At 36.8% G+C, this 17,087-nt stretch overlaps 1 long non-coding RNA gene across 1 annotated transcript in view; it reads right to left on the bottom strand.

Annotated features, from left to right (window-relative positions):
• LOC119627259 (uncharacterized) overlaps positions 1 to 17,087 on the bottom strand; it is a 442,819-nt gene that overhangs the window by 54,500 nt on the left and 371,232 nt on the right. The window contains exons 6-7 of the long non-coding RNA XR_005243376.2: positions 2,939 to 2,971; positions 1,852 to 1,902 (exon numbers count right to left, since the gene is read on the bottom strand). This is a non-coding gene — a long non-coding RNA (uncharacterized lncRNA). The remainder of the gene's footprint in view (positions 1 to 1,851; positions 1,903 to 2,938; positions 2,972 to 17,087) is intronic.

Here is a 17,087-nt window from a genome sequence, read left to right as displayed (position 1 = left end):
AGAGATATGGATTTCCAGAAAACCACACATATTTGGGGGAAAATAGGGGTCATTCTCCAGAGGCTTTGATCCGTTAGTTGGCATTTCACAAAAGGCGGCCAGACTGTGTTGATTCGACAACAGAAGTACAAGCTGGGACCAATTAATTTACGCTGCTTCATGTAGGAAAGGCAGCAAAGCCTGAGATGTCCATTGCTAGTCTTAACAAAAAGTATTTGTGCAATGTTAAAATAGTTTATACAATTGATGAAATCAACAAGTGATTTGATCTTTTGCAAGCATCAACACGCCTTGAAAAAGTTTTTTGGAATTGCCCTGGTCAACCCTTGTGACTTGTGTTTTAAGTACTCTTTTTAAGTTCAGGACAGTGTAAAATTTAAAATCCAAACTGTATTTTCTTTTCTTTATAAGAATTTAAGCATTGGGCTGATTTTAGGCCTGAAGCTTTTATCGATTCTAAAGTCAATCGTTCTAGGAGGATTGCTAATTGGTTGCGACTCATTATCTGGAGCTATAACAATGGCTAAAAAGAAGTAGCACCATCTGAGGAGAGCCTTCTATGGTCACTTCAGCCTGGAATTCATTCCCTTTCTCTCAACACTTAACAGCATTTTGATTATTTATTGGCAAATAATCTGCTAAACTCAGGAGAATCTCTGAGGTAGCCTATGGAACATACTAGACACAGAGAATCTGGATTTCCCAAGGCATCAGTGTGCTTTTGGGCCATACCTAGAAGCCATGTACCTCAAATTCTGTGGTTTATAAAGTGCAATAAATCGTCTCTACCTATCTGAGACAGAGGAATGGACTAGATGTGAGGCAGACTTTCAAGGGACAGGACCATATCAGTAGGAGATTTACTTTATTCAGAAACGGTGGTCCCTCATATATATTAGAAAAATTAAATCACTCATTTCTCATATTCCAAATGCTACCGCAAATGAAAGCTGGCCTGGGACTCTCCCTGTCCCAATCTTCACCGAGACCCTAATCTGATAGATATAATGCACAAAGGGGTGGGAGATGGACCCCCAGCCACCGTGCTTATAAAGACTGATAAAAAGAATGATCTCAGAAACTGTTTCAGAACTCTTTGACCACTCAACCAGATGCAGGAGATAAAAGAGATTGCAGAGGAAAGAGGATTTTTTTCAAGAAGAGTAGGGAGGATTTTTTTTTTTTTTTTGAGAGTTTCCAGTGTTGTCATTTCATCTTCCCTTCCTGTGGGTGAGTGGAAGAGGGTGTTTGTTGTCACATAAACCAAGTAGGCAGAGTTTCAGGAAACTACTTAACACTTGAGCTGGGTCCCTGACTAATGCCTGACTCTTGGGATGGTGAATTTGGGTCTTCCTGTAGCCTCAGGCATTGAGAGGGCCCTTTGCGATCCCAGGAATGCCAGCACCTCTCATGGGATCTAGAGAAGGCTGGCTGCCTGCATAGGTGGTGAAAGGTGGTGGGGGAGAGACCGCCCTGCACTTTCTGAGTTGGCAAGACAAGATATGCAAGCGTGTTTTCATTGAATCACATGAGGGAGGTGTGGAAGAGAAGACCAGGGTGGCATTGCATTGGGTTCTGCCCAATACGATCTCCTGCAGCAATGAGACACTCAGTACCCACAAGGTACAGGTGTCCCACAACGGGCAAATAAAGTCCTTTGGGAGGCAGACTTCGTATTAAAAGTAGAGTTGCTACGTTAAGAAACATGTGAAGGTATAAACATCTAATTTAATTATTAATAAATTTATGGATCAGTCTACTTTTACTATGTTTGAGTCCATTTCAAATAATTTGTTTTTCCTGATGTGACAATTATATAATTCCATTAATGTGTTGCAAAATAGCACTAACCTGAAATACAGCAGTTGAGCAATTTTCTTCTCAAGAAGTTTCAGTGATCACCTGGAATACAGTTTCATCCACCATAGTTAAGAGAACTTTAGGAGAAAAAGCTCTAGCCAGGAATCTCTTAATATGACAAATAGCTGCCCATGGGGAAAGAATGAGTTTAACAGTACTCCAGATCCAGAGAGCATGATACTTCTCAGCAAAGTGGCATTTTTCTATCCCTTTACCTCTCCCCACTCTCTGTCACTCCTACCTTCAACCCCCGGGTAGGAGAAAAGCCACAGGTGGAGGGTGGGGGAAGTTGTCTGTGTAAGCTGAGACGGAGTACATAGAAAGACAAATGCTTCCCACACACTCACTGTTGCAGGGCCTCAGCCTTAAGCAGGTACAAGCTAGAGTTGAGAGGCAACTTAAAGGTAAGTCAGGCTTTGGAGTTCTGATGCGATTGGATCATTTAATTACTTTGTGACTTGGTTCTGTGACGTAATGAATTGAAGTGACCCAAGGACTCTTTATTATTAGACAGTGACCAGAATTGTTCCAAGTGGCCCGAGTTTTCATTTAAAGCAGAAAAAGTGAAATAAAGTTAAATAGAAACCGCCACTCCATCTCAACCGATCAGTTACTCTACCAACAGCAGCACCATTAACAAAGATATCCGTATTAATGAGGATGTTAGGGCCTAAGACAGCAAGTCGGGGTCTGACAGAAGAGGGAAAAGAAGACACAAGAATAAAACTGAAAGCACTGACCAAGCCACACATGGCTCTTGAGAATATGTATAAAGTCCTTCGGGAGGCAGACTTGGTATTAAAATTAGAATTGCTACTTTAAGAAATATGTGAAGGTATAAATGTCTAATTTAATTATTAATAAATTTATGGATCAGTATACTTTTACTAAGTTTGAGTCATTTTCAAATAATTTCTGTTTTTCCTGATGTGACAATTATATAATTCCATTAAAGTGTTGCAAAATAGAAGTAACTTGAAATATAGCAGTTTAGCAATTTTACTAGTGCCAATCAGACTATTCAATAGTCAACCTGCCAGATCCAAGTGACAATAAGTACGTAAAGATGATGACTTACATGTGTATCCAGTCGTCCTAACCATTAGACGCTCTGTAAGACAAAGAACAATGTTTTATCCTTCGGCACTTAATAAATATTTGTCAAATAAATGAATGATTAAGTAAATGAATGAATAAAATATGCAGCCAACTATGCATATCATTTTGATTCCCATTCTTTAACAAATATAATTCTACTTGTACCTAAATTGCCAAATAATTGCCTTATTTTACTACCTGGCTAGTAGAACACTAGCTATAGAAACACTCTTACTTGAAACTGATTTTTCGGCCAATTGTCAATTTTGTTATATTACTCCATCTGTATTAGTTAATGCCATTGAAATAAATGCAAGTCACAGAGCCAGATGAAATGAAATGTGGGTAAATTGAGTAGCAATATACCTTACCTAATTATTACACTAAAAGTAAAAAAAAAAAAAAAGTGCTGTAAAAACTGTTTTTATAGCTGTAAAGACTATAGCTAAATATTTTTTACTTTGTAATTTACATTCATCACCTATAACAGAGGTGATAGGAAATGTAAGAAAATAATTCATTTTTCAAGTGACAAAGTCATCCTCCTAGCTCCAGAAAACAAATAGGAGGTCAGTTTTCCTACTCTGTGGACTAACTTGCCTCCCAGTGGGCATGGGAACCAGGGAGCCAGTTGAATCCTATCCAAATAAACAGTGTATCAGAAGACTTAGTGAATAAGTTAGATTTTTCAGAGAGGAATAATGTTGAGATGCTATTTTGCTTTCCCTAGTTGGATCTGCCCTACATGGATAAGCCAGCATCTCTCTTTTTCCAGAACAGGCCTTTCCAGGAACAAAATATTAAAGGGTGAAAACCTGCCAAATATAATTGGTAAGAATCATTTTAGTCTCAGATAACTGATTTTTTTTCCTCTAATCTTCCTCAGTTGTAGCAATATGATTTTGTCAAAAACAACATTGGTTAGATACTCTAAGAATCCTTTTGGGTCCCCATTAGTGACACTTTCTTTCCACCAAGCTTGACCACAGCAAACTGCAACCGTACTCTCAACATTCCTTGAAGGAAGCAACCCAACATTCAACTACCACAGATTTATGGTATGAAAAATGGCATTTCGAAGGACCTTTGAAAAATGTTAAAAATGAACATGGCTTTACTGTTACTTTCCCAGCAGGAATCTAAATTTATAACTACTACTTCTAATCAATTTGGGAACTGCTCATAGAGCTAGAGAAAAAATAAGTTCACATGCTGCATTCTTCAGTTACCATTATATATTACAACTGACTTTCCACATCACATGGAATAGTTGCCACTGTAAATGTGTAATTTTCCACATGCTTTTGTTTTAAATTTTCAAAGGATCCTATTACCATCCTATGGCTAGGAACTAACACATTTGTGTCCAGGGTAGAGAGCTGTTTATCTTCTTCAAAGCAATTTTTGTTGCTATGTGGTGTAAGTGTAGATAGCTTTTTGATTGGTTATTGAAAGCCAAGAAATACGTTTTAAAGCAATTTGTTTCTTAGAACATTTTGTCCACCTCATCACAGTGATATGTCTATGAATGCTCTATATGCAATACTAAGAAAGATAATTTATATTCTACTAGTACCTTCATCCATTGCAACCCTTTATTGCCAAAGTGGGTCAAACATTTGGCACTTGAAATGTTCAGCACTTAAAATTCCAGATAGAATAGTGATAACATGACTTAAACACAGACAGTCTTTTGAAAAAAAAAAATTGAAAGAAAAAAACTTTAAAGTTTCAGCAGCACTTCATAGACATGAAATTGATCCCCAGCCCAAACAACTCTATGCTCCATTATCATAGAGTAAATTTCAGAGCTATTTAGGTAGAACATAAAGTTCAGAGAGTCATGTGACCAAAAACTCCAAGAGCAAGTAAATGCATGAGAGGTCAAAGGGCATGGAGCTGAAAGAAACATCTGGATTCCATCTTTTGAACTTTTAATGGAAACACTGATCACTTGGTACACATCTGGGGGTTTGGACAAGAAAAAAAGGTGGGTTTTTATGTGGGAGCTTGCTGTAGTTTATCATCCTTCCCTTGTGTTGCATATGAATCTATCATGTTAGTTACAATGCTAGGTATAATATTTAGGATATCTTAGAATATTACTGAAATAATGTTTTTGATTATCTCTTCCACAGAGTAAGATTTTGCTTTTCTTAGTTTCTTTACTTCAAGTTTTGCTCTAACAGGAGTATCCCAGAAAAAAAAGTTAGAGAACTCGCTCATCTGTGAAACCTGTACTTTCCCTGGGGAAGCTGTTCTTATCACTCGGCAGGAAGAACCATTTCAAAAATCACCATGAAGTAACCAGGGAAGTGGCCTGTAGCATCCAGCCAAGCTGGTTCACCACCTACACCCCAGATTAACTCTCTAAGACATCTACATATGAAAAAAGGTCTCAGAGAGATCTCAAAGAGCTTTTACAGCAAGTGACCTGGCTTTTACCACATTGTTCCTCGGTGAAAAATTTGTCTCAAGCACAAATAAAAGTAACACAGATCTCTTTGCTGGAGAGTTGCAGGGTTTTACTCCCTATCTATTACAAACTGGGAACCATGAGCAAGTCACTTATATTCTTTAGACCCTAGCTTTCTCATTTGTAACGTGATGGTCCTGGACTTCTTGTTTCAGACTAGTTTGTTTTCAGCAATGATATTTTATATGCATTGATCACTGTCCTGAATCTGGCAATAAAAATAACTTTTAAAATTTCTGAGTGTTTAAAATGTACTTGTCAATTTCTGCAGCACTATCCCATGCCTTATTTCCCTTGATCTTGTGGGCAGATGTGGCAATTATTATTCTTCCCATTTTGAAAGGAGACCACCAAGGCTTACAGAGAGGTGAGGTCCTCATTAGCACCCATCTACTGGCCACAGAAAGGTGATACGTTTCCTTCCAGCACAGCACTCTTTCCAGGATGCAGTGTGACTTTCATTTCCTGTGATTAACTTTATGAAAATGAAATTCCTCAATCAGCAAGGTCCACGCCACAGAAAAACTTATCAACTGATGGATGTTAACCAAGGAAGTGCTCCTAGAATTCTGAGCAAAGGCAATGGGGCAATTGCTATTTTTTTTTAGAAGGAAACAGACAAATACACCAGAGAAATAATCAAGCTGTAATAGGACACCTTTTTAAATGGGAAAAGAGCCTAGTTTTCAGATGTAAAAAACGGCTCACCATTAACCAGTCAAATGTAATGAAGCTATGAGCATCTGGACATGATGTGCCCTTTTAAAAAAAAAATTTAAAGTAAAGACAGAATCTTATACTTACAGGAATTAAAATAAGGGACTGTAAAACATAAGGATTAAGAATTCAGGGTTTGGGATCAGAAATGTAGCTTTGTCATTTACTCACTGTGAAACCATCAAGTTTAAAAAGGCACTAATTGGTATTCTTAATAAGACTTGTGAGGATGTTGCTTTATATCTCAAGAGCAGACAATTATGCAAAAGGAAAATTTTACTATCTGGAATGTTTCATTGGAGATGAAAATTATGATTCATAAATTTAAAACACATCGGATTATGTGATCAACACATTAAATACTACCGAAAGCTGAGTAAGAGAATTGGAAGGTAAGAGGGGGAATTCTTCTCAAACTCCGAGAAAACATTAGTATATTTACATGATGAAATAAAAGATATGTGACTGAGGGCAGATATAAGAACTCCCTAAGGATTCTACAAGAGGTAAAATAGTAAAAGAAGGAAAAGCAATAGACAATGAATTAATAGAAAACTTTCTTGATTTACAAAAAAAATTAAAAAATTATTTCAACAAGATTCATCAAATATTAGGTAAAATTAATGAAAAGCAATCCCCCAGTTAGCAATCGCTGACCAAAACTGTTGATTTTTGAAGATAAAATATCCCATTACTGTTGCTATCTTCAAAGAAAAGATTATATAGATGATAGACAGATAGATAATGCTTACCCATATATGTGTATATAAACATATGAACTATAATAAACATGTAAATATCACACACATATGTATATAAAATTATCATCAGATTTTCCCTTTGAAATACTAAATGCCAAAAGATAATTGAATTACATCTACTTACAGGAAAGACTATAACCTAGAAATTCTAAATCCAGCCAATCATTTATGTGCAATACTAACAGAAACATGTAAGAAAACAGATATTCCAACCATATATCCAAATGTAAAAACATTACTTAATGATTGGCTTAAACTCACTGGTGAAAGTATAAAGTATCTGGAAAGGAAAATGTGAAAAAAAATAGTAGTGAGTATTTAAGATAAATAATGTTTAAATAAATGTTATTATGGTTATAAGCCAATACAAATGTCAAAATAATTTTTTATAAAGAATACGTGTAATATAAAAAATGAACAACCATTTAGATCTAAGATTATTTAAAAAGAAAACTTATAAATTAGGCAGGAAATTAAAGAATATAAAAACAATTTATTTTTAGATATCTCAAAAGAAAGCTCAATATCGACCTTTCATTTTTGACGGTGAAAACATGGAGCTAAGTCAGACTTTAAATATATAAAATTTAAATTATTATATGTAAATCATTAATAACATAAATAGATTTCAAATCTCTAGAGAAAACTTAAGGGACAAATAAGCAATAGTAAAAGACATTTAAAAAATAGAAGAAGAGAGGATACTAAAATAGCACACAATGAAATAGTAGATGATATTACTTCTACTCTTACTTTTACGCAACTACCATGACTACTACTATTATTGCCATTATCATATAACGGCTAATACCTATTGAGTATCATGTGTGAAGGTCTTACCTAAACTCATTGCACTGCTTATAGATATTGAGAAACTTGCCCACGATCACATAGCAAGTAAGTATTAGAATCAGGATCCAAGACATAGTGTAACCTCAGAGCCTAGTTCTCAATGTAGTAAACGTGGCCAAAACAAATGATAATAAAAGTTTTGAAGTACGTGATGGGTTAAAATAACCAAATGCAAACTAAAAGAATACAGAGGTGGAAACACCAACGTAAAATAAAGTTGCATTTGAGAAAAAACATATTAAATGGCATACCATTTTATGTTGATAGGACATATAATCTTTAAAATATTAAATATTTTTGACACATTACAAGTGAAATTTCAATGATAGTATTAATATACTTACATAAATAACGGAAATCCAAGTTCAACCAGAGAAAATCAGAAGTGACACTGAAATTTTAACACACTTTTCTCAATTTTTCACAAACCAAGTACTCAGAGTAAAATAATAAACTGACTTGAATAATCTCATCACTTTTTTAAACCTTTGAATCTAACTTTTAGTTATCAAGTGCCAATGGTATATTTACAAAAAAAAAAAAAAAAATTCACATTCTAGTCACAAAGAAAATCTCAAGAAGTTCTTCAAAGTAATAATTATTTATGCTTTGTTTTTTAATACCATGCAATAAAACTAGAAATTAATTGCAAATCACAATTTGAGACACATTATGATTCTCATACCAACAAAAACTAAAGCATCTCATGGTTTGAAAGAGTTTGTGATTCATTTACCTTCAGGACATAATTTTCCTCTTTAATAACAGTAGAAGAACTTCAGAAAATTCTGGCAACTGAACTTGACTCCAGAAAGCTCTGGAGATTTCTAAAAACGCATATTCCTGGGTCTCGGCATAAATTTACTGAATCAGATTTGCTTTGTGTAAAGTCCAAGAAGCTCTACTTTTGCCAAGAATCTGCTCCCAGCAGATTCTTCTGCAGCCCATTAGCACCAGCCATTGCACCAGGTATTTACTTGAGAATTACCAGTCCGGGTTACTTCTAAAGAACCAAATGGTAAATCTCAGGGGCACAGTGGCACAAAGAACTGAAGGGACTCAATAGATTGGAAATGCTCCAGGCTTTTTATTACAGTGTTTAAATACATGGCAACTATCCTAACAAATTCATCAATGCAGAAAGAACATTACTTTCAGTCATCAAGTCTCCTTGGGAAGGAAAACGCTCAGTTCAACCCAAGCTGAAGTCTTCCCCAAGGGAAGCTGAAAGATTCACTTAAGATGAGGCTGGTTGAAATTCAGATTCATAAATCAAGGGAAATGTAATGGTATGAACCCAAGGTAACTAAAACAGAGACAGTGTGCATGAGACACTTGTGAGCTGATGTACACCCGTTTTGCCCAGCACTAAAACTGTCCTTATGGTAACTTGACTCAGAAATTGATGTCACTCTATAGTGTTTTCAAGGTCAAGCTGCAAATCTGGGCTGTGTGGCTAAAGTGACAGAGTGCTAAAAAATTATAATTTTTATTCTAGAAAGAAAAAATAAATCAGGGGAAAAGTGGGGTGGCAATGGTGTTTCACATGAAAATTAAAATTCAGTAATTATCAAAGTTTTTAATCCAGTAAAAATTAAAGAGTGTCCATTTGAAAAAATAAAAAGAAGTAGTGCATACAATTATGAAGATAAGAGCCCCCAAATTTGGAATGTTACTTTTACACTTTAAGATGTAACTCTACTGAATGCAAAAAACCAATATGCTCTCTTCCCCCAAATCAAATAAATCCATATAAGGAGCTTCCAAAAGAAACTTCTTTCCTGTTCAATTTTAGACAATTTCAATGATATAAGTTAAATATACTAAAAAGTCCTATAAGCCCTGACATGACAGAAGGTTAACGGAGTTTGGAGTTCCCTGTAATGTGTGATTGTATGCCATCTCTTGAGAATCCACAAATGTGTGAAGAAAAAGCCTCTTCCCTCAAGAAATGTCATTCATTATACCAAGCAGATATGATTCCCGTTTTTCTCATGCACGGGGATACTTGTCAGCTTTACCTTAGGCATAGGCACCACTGGTAACACCTGTTATGCCCAGCATGAAGGGTAGCCTAAAGCATCTTGCCAGGAGAACTGGGTACAGATGGTGGCATTAGAGCAGGAACTTGGGAAACCAGAGCTCAGCAGGAAGACATTGCTTTGCCACCCTGGGGAGGGGGTCTGGGGAAACCAGATTTCAACAATACTTGCCTTCTCCCTATTACTAGAATATACTTGCTTTTACATGCCACTGTCAACCCTCTACTCAAGGTGCCCTCCTCTCATCTCCTTTCTTGACCCACTACCACTCATCCTTCTATGCTCCATTCCAGCGTCCTTTCTCTGAGTTGTCTTCACTGCTTCCCTGGGCAGTCAGTACCCCACTCTTCTTAGCAGCGTAGCACTTGGTATAGCATCTCCCATCACTCTGTGACTATTTAGGGTCTGTTCCCACTACTGGATGGCAAACGACTGCATTGAATTCATTTGTATGTATTCTGAATCCCCAGTCAGGGCCACTGATTCCCCAAAGAAGAGTTTAGCAAGCTTCCTGGATAATGTGAGGAGGAGTGAATTGCTACATGGATGCTACTAACCAAGGACTCTGGATAAGGTAGGCAGTGACTATAATAAGAAATGTATGTAGGAGAAAGAGAAGACAAAGTCTCCAGGGTGAGAGGTGGGCTGCTCATGTTGTTAGAATTCTGTAAGATTTTTTTAAACTGGAAATTCCTACGGGAAGATTTTATTTTTAAAGTACCTTGGCAGAGCCTACCATTAGAGTTTGTAGGTCCTTTACTAATAACTGGTAGGAATTCTAGAAAAAGATTTCAGATATCTTCTAAACAGAAATTTAGCAAACATTTATTGGACACACTTTGAGTGAACTTTAATACAAGGAAGATGTGTTGAGAGGTATCTTAAAAGGAAATGAAAGAAGAAAGAAAAATTGAATGAGTTCTTTGACTTAGGAGAACGTCAAAGAGACCAATGATTACTTGTTACTCATCCATCTATTTATCAAATATTTACTGAGGACCCACTATCTGCCAGGTACTGTTCTAAGAATATGGGTAGCCCCCATTCCAGCATCCTTCTGATGCCAGGTACACCGGTAGGGGGTGATTGGTTTAAGTGTCTCGTTCTGAGATACGTGATTCTAGGGAATATTTTAACCAACTTCCTTTTGCATTTTATAGAGAAATTAAATAATTAAGTCTTTTGTTTTCGAGATCACAGTTTGTAGAAGAGTTAGAACTAATATCTGTGCCTCCGGATAGCAGTGTTTATTTATTATTTTCCAGTTGCCCCTTTTAGCTGACTCCATTTTTTTAATGATTCCATACAGCAGTCACCCATGGCTGCAGCAGAAACCATAGACAAAAACCACGAGGAAAGAAAGCAAAGAAGGAAGAAGTAAAATCAGATGTAGAGTTGCAGTGCCTCTCTTTTAAACGTCACATAAATGTGCATTTAGCTCATGTTTATTTTTACATACTTCACCAGAAAATGACAACTGCAACGTCTCATTCCTGATGGTAGCTTCAGGCAAAGAGGAGGCATAAAGAGAGAAAGATGCGCAATAAACAAACAACAAGCCCTTTCTACACAATGCAGATTTCAAAACTTTCACCCTGGTTCTCAGCTACAATGGACTAAAAGACTTGCAGCATGCTCTAGGTGATTACTAATAGTTTTTCCTGAATTCCAAATGTGAGTTGGGATAAATTTATCTCCACTTAACTAAGAGAGTATAGTTTTGTTTTCAAACCTAAAAGTATATTTTTTGCACTGTATGCGTGAGAAAGTCCCTTGTGATGGACAGTCTTTGTTTCCACCCCGTTGAGTTGGTTTAATCACTTACTGATTTTATTTTATTAGATTATAGGAAATATTTTCTCCTCACTTAACAAAATTGAAGCATATATGAAGAGAAGATGGATACACCTCAGCTGATTTCAACTACCAGTCATCCCTCACAAATTTTCATTCTAGATTATTCCTTCGAACAGTCAAGACATATAAGTGTTATTTGATGGCTTCACTTGATGTGTCAAAGGCACGTCAAACTCAAAATGTGAAAGGCTAATCACACGGTTCATACTTGCACTTAAAAGATCCCAGACGAGTGCTTCCAGTTCAGTGAGTGAGCCACTAGCCTTCCACGTTTGGAAAACCAGGGGACATTCTTAGTATCTCCACTAGTTCACCTCCTTCACTCAGTTCACCACTGACCCTACTGATTTTACCTCCCAGCTCTCTCTTGCATCTATCCACTTCTGTGTCCACTGTGATTGCCACCATAACTCCTAGTGGGGTCTCATAACCATGAGACCAAGCCATTTATGCCCAAGCCACTCTTCCTATTGCAGTAAAACAATCTTCTCAAAATGAAAATAGGATCATATTGTTCCTCTATTTAAATATTTTAAAGACTATACTTTGTTTTCAATAGTAAAGAGGTACTCTCAGGGAGGTCTCGAAGATGACAGTCAGAACCATAACATGACCTTTGTCTGGATCCCTCCTGCCACAGTGCTTTTACACATGCAGGCTCCTCAGTCTGGAAAGCTAACTCTTCCACCCTCAAATGTTGTTGCCCTGTTAAATCCTTCTTCTCTTTTTACTTCCTGATTAATTATCCCTTATTTAGGAGGAGTCTTCCTTGACTTCTATAGACTGAATCAAATATCCCTATAATAGGCTTCAAACATTTGGAATACTTCTCCTTCACAGATATTTTTCCTTCACAGTTTTTACTACAATAGAAATAATGTAGTATTTTTGGTCTTATTTGAGTAATGTTTCTTCTTTGCTATTCTCTAAGAGAAAGACTCATATAAGTTTTTGACAGACTTTATATCACTAGGATCTAGCTTCATTTTTGGCATGAAAGAGACTTTCAGTAAATACTGGTTTAATGGATGAATAAGTAAACAACATATCCAGAGTATGAGCAATCAATAGGCACTATCAGCGAAGTCATTCAAAATGAGGCTAATTTTTCATGTTATTATCTGTGCAGATAGAAAGATACACATTGCAAGAGTAGTTGCCTACAAAGTCAGAACATGTGGCTTCACACTAGTGTTTCTTCTTGGTCACTTAGTGGCCTTGTGCAGGGGCCTGTAAGTATCTGATAATAGCTTCTCATCCATAAAGCCAGGGAACAATCCACTCACTGGGGTAATGTGAGAATTACATGATATATGTTTGAAAAGAATTTATGATCTGGAAATCCCAGTCAATGTCGATTAAGAAGCCAGAGGACTACAAAGGCCTGTAGGAAACTGTAGAGAAGTGGGTGAATACAGCCTTGATTCCTTCTTACAAAGGGCCAGTGAACCGTTCTCTAGAGTTTTATTGAAACACAGACACTCGGTTTCATTTCTTTTTTGTCTATGGCTGCTTTCATTCTACAACTGAGTTGAGTTGTTCTGACAAAGACCATATGGTCCACAAAACCTAAAATATTTACTATCTGGCCCTTTGCAGAATATATTTGCCAACCCCTTGCTCTAGAGTATTGTTATTGTTACTGATATGGTTTGAATGTATGTCCTTGCCCAAATCTCATGTTGTTTTATAATCCCCAGTGTTGGAGTGTTGGAGGAGGGGCCTGGTGAGAGGTGATTTGATCATGGGGGCAGACTTCCCCCCTGTTGTTCTCATGATAGTGAGTGAGTTCTCATGAGATCCAGTCGTTTAAAGGTGTGTGGCACCTTCCCCTTCACTCTCTCCTTCTCTGGCCATATAAGACCTGCCTGCTTTCCCTTCACCTTCCACCATGATTGAAAGTTTCCTGAGGCCTCCTCTGCCATGCTTCCTGTACAGCCTGTGGAACTGTGAGTCAATTAAATCTCTTTTCTTTAGAAATCAACCAGTCTCAGGTAGTTCTTTATAGCAATGTGAGAACAGACTAATGCACTTGCTATCTCATGCCTGGCTTTGTAGTCCACCCAGCCACATAAGTCAAAAAGAAAAATAGTTAGGTCAGGCCCAGTGGCTCATGCCTACAATCCCCACGCTTTGGGAGGCTGAGGCAGGAGAATCGCCTAAGCCCAGAAGTTCAAGACTAGTCTGGGCAACATAGCAAAACACCGTCTTTAAAGAAAATACAAAATTTAGCTGAGTATGGTGATGCAGGCCTGTAGTCCCAGATACTCAGGGAGATAAGGTGGGAAGATGACTTAAGCTCAGGAGGTGGAGGCTGCAGTGAGCCAAGATCACACCGCTGCACTCCAGCCTGGGTGACAGAGTGAGATCTCATGTCAAAAATAAAAGAAAACAGTCAGTTTGAACTCTGTCTCCTCCCTCCTCCCAGTCATCAATCCCTCCTACCTGTTACCTGATGACTTTGCTTGTGGACCTCAGATTTCACTTTTTAACTGAATGCCTTAACTCTATCTGGTTCTTTACTTTCACAGGTCATGTCATGAAATAATACAAGGTATCATATTTATTCCAACCCCTTCATGAGGTAGGAAGAACAGGGACTATTATCTAACATACTCCCCGCAACAGGAAAATTGGTCAATGCAAAATATGAATGTGAATATGAGACAAAAGATCATTTTATTAGAGTTACTTTCTGTATGCCTCACTTTGCAGAGGGGGAAAAAGTACATACATCATAGCTATGTTGTGAGGATAAAGTTAAATCATAAGTGCAAAATATTTAGTCCAGTTTCTGGCCCATAGTAAGCGTTTCTTAACCATTACTATTACTGTTATCCTTGTAACTATAAAAATTATAAAATATGTCATTTTAAATAAAATTAATGTAAATGTTCCTTTTAAAATAAATAAATTACTTAGGTGCTGAGCTCTGAAATATCTCAAAGAAGTAGCATATCTTTTAAAAATCCCCAGCCACTTTAAAGTAAGAAAATCAGAAGTAACCCAGTTTGTGCAAATATAGGGTACAACAAATATATGAGAGAATCACAAATTATTTCAGAAAAAACCTCTACAATAACAATTTTACATTAAAGGATTTTTTTAAAATCATGCATTCCCTTCACTTTTATAGCTATGAAGCTTGTGCACAAATTTGTTTCCAATTTATAGAAAATTTCTGTGAACAAATTTGTCTTGTAGCCTTACATTCATTTCTTTGCTCTAATTATCTATGAAACTTTATAGATTGGATTTATTGTATACTACATTTTCTTATAATATATATCAAATCGTCTTTGGGTTGAGGCAGCAGATGAGTAAATTAGTTCATGTTGTTCTACAAATACATGTGACTGAACCTGATAATACCACTTTCTTTACCCATCAAAAGTCTACCCAATGGATGATAGTGATGGTAGTATAACATTTTGAAGGTATTTAATGTCACTGATTATACATTTAAAAACTGGTAAATTTTATATTGCATATATATTACCATGATAAAAATGTCTACTCAGACTTCTGACTTAATTAAATAATACTTTTGCTATAAAAACCCAACCAGATCCCCTAAGTCTGAATTAATCAGCCTTTCCTATATGTGTTGGGCCCTTGTTTGTTCTTGTTATAAATAGAGTTTCTCACATTGCAGTTATATCCTCTGATGTTTTAATCCTCTTCTAGGCTATATGTTCCTTGAGGGCAGGTACTCATCAGTCACCTCTATATCTCTCACACTGCTGAGCACACACCAACTGCTTTGTAAATATTTGCTGAAGATGGGCAGAGAGGAATGGAAGACGGTGGCCGGGGCTTTCAACATCTGCTCCAGTGTCATTGAGGTGCAGCAGAAACAAAAAGGTAAGTGATTTCCATTAGACAGTGCTGTCCTCAGAAGATGCTCCAAACAACTGCCCCCCATTCAATTTTGCTCTCATCTGAAAATTGACATATGTGGTCAACAAATAAGTACATTCAAAGCTCTTCGGTAACAATCCACACAGAAGATTTTCATCATTTATGGATCTCCATCAAAACACTGACAAAGACATGGGAGAAAATATCACCAAGCAGAACAGGCCAGAGTGTGGCTATTACAAAGTAGGTATCACAGGCTGTGGAAAGGGCAGTCCTTGCTGTACTCCAGCCACTTGGTGCAATTCTGGATGTAGGCCCACCACTGCCAGAGTTTCTGACTTTTCTTTAAGCTGGAAATTGGCTCAAAATTTTAAAAACAATATTGCAGGCCAAACAAAACATATTTTTGGGAAATGTGTGACTTGCTTCTAACCCTTCACATACGATCACAAATACATTCAGAATATCTGTTGTACAAATTCCTGAAGACTTTTTCTTTTGAATTCAAAGAATAATGAGTACCTAATGCAGAAGACTATTTTTAGAATTAAATGAGTTAGCATGTAAAAGTGCCTATTAAAGTATATGTTTCTGTTTAGATGCCCAATAAATATTCATTTCCTCTCTTCCTTTTCCCTTTCCTGCTTTTTTAATTGGGAGAAAGGGTTATTTGGTTTAATAAGAAAACAGTTAAAAGGGAAAAGATGCATTATTTTACATAAAATATGCTATTTTTTTTTATATCAAACTCAATACCAACTAAGCCAATACATTCCACTAAGCCCTTCACCAGTTTAGATCTCTGCAGACTTCCTTCAACTCGGACAAGGCTGATTTGTAACTGGTGGTTGGATTTTTATATGAAAATAATGTTTCCAAATAAGTTTAAAGATGCTTGAAAACATCCTTTTCTCTCCTATTATTATTATTTTTATTATACTTTAAGTATATGTGCACATGTGCACAACGTGCAGGTTTGTTACATATGTATACACGTGCCATGTTGGTGTGCTGCACCCATTAACTCGTCATTTACATTAGGTATATCTCCCAATGCTATCCCTTCCCCCTCCCCCTACCCCACAACAGGCCCCAGTGTGTGATGTTCCTTGCCCTGTGTCCAAGTTCTCATTGTTTAATTCCCACCTGTGAGTGAGAACATGCGGTGTTTGGTTTCCTGTTCTTGCGATAGTTTGCTGAGAATGATAGTTTCCAGCTGCATCCATGTTCCTACAAAGGACATGAAATCATCCTTTTTTATGGCTGCATAGTATTCCATGGTGTATATGTGCCACATGTTCTTAATCCAGTCTGTCATTGATGGACATTTGGGTTGGTTCCAAGTCTTTGCTATTGTGAATGGTGCTGCAATAAACATACGTGTGCATGTGTCTTTATAACAGCATGATTTATAATCCTTTGGGTATATACCCAGTAATGGGATGGCTGGGTCAAATGGTATTTCTAGTTCTAGATCCTTGAGGAAGTGCCACACTGTCTTCCACAATAGTTGAACTAGTTTACAGACCCACCAACAGTGTAAAAATATTCCTATTTCTCCAT

The sequence above is a fragment of the Chlorocebus sabaeus genome, chromosome 14, assembly GCF_047675955.1.
Source record: "Chlorocebus sabaeus isolate Y175 chromosome 14, mChlSab1.0.hap1, whole genome shotgun sequence".
In the NCBI taxonomy this organism is placed as follows: domain Eukaryota; kingdom Metazoa; phylum Chordata; class Mammalia; order Primates; family Cercopithecidae; genus Chlorocebus; species Chlorocebus sabaeus.
Note: the sequence above shows the minus strand (reverse complement) of the source record. Positions and strands in the feature narration are given on the sequence as shown.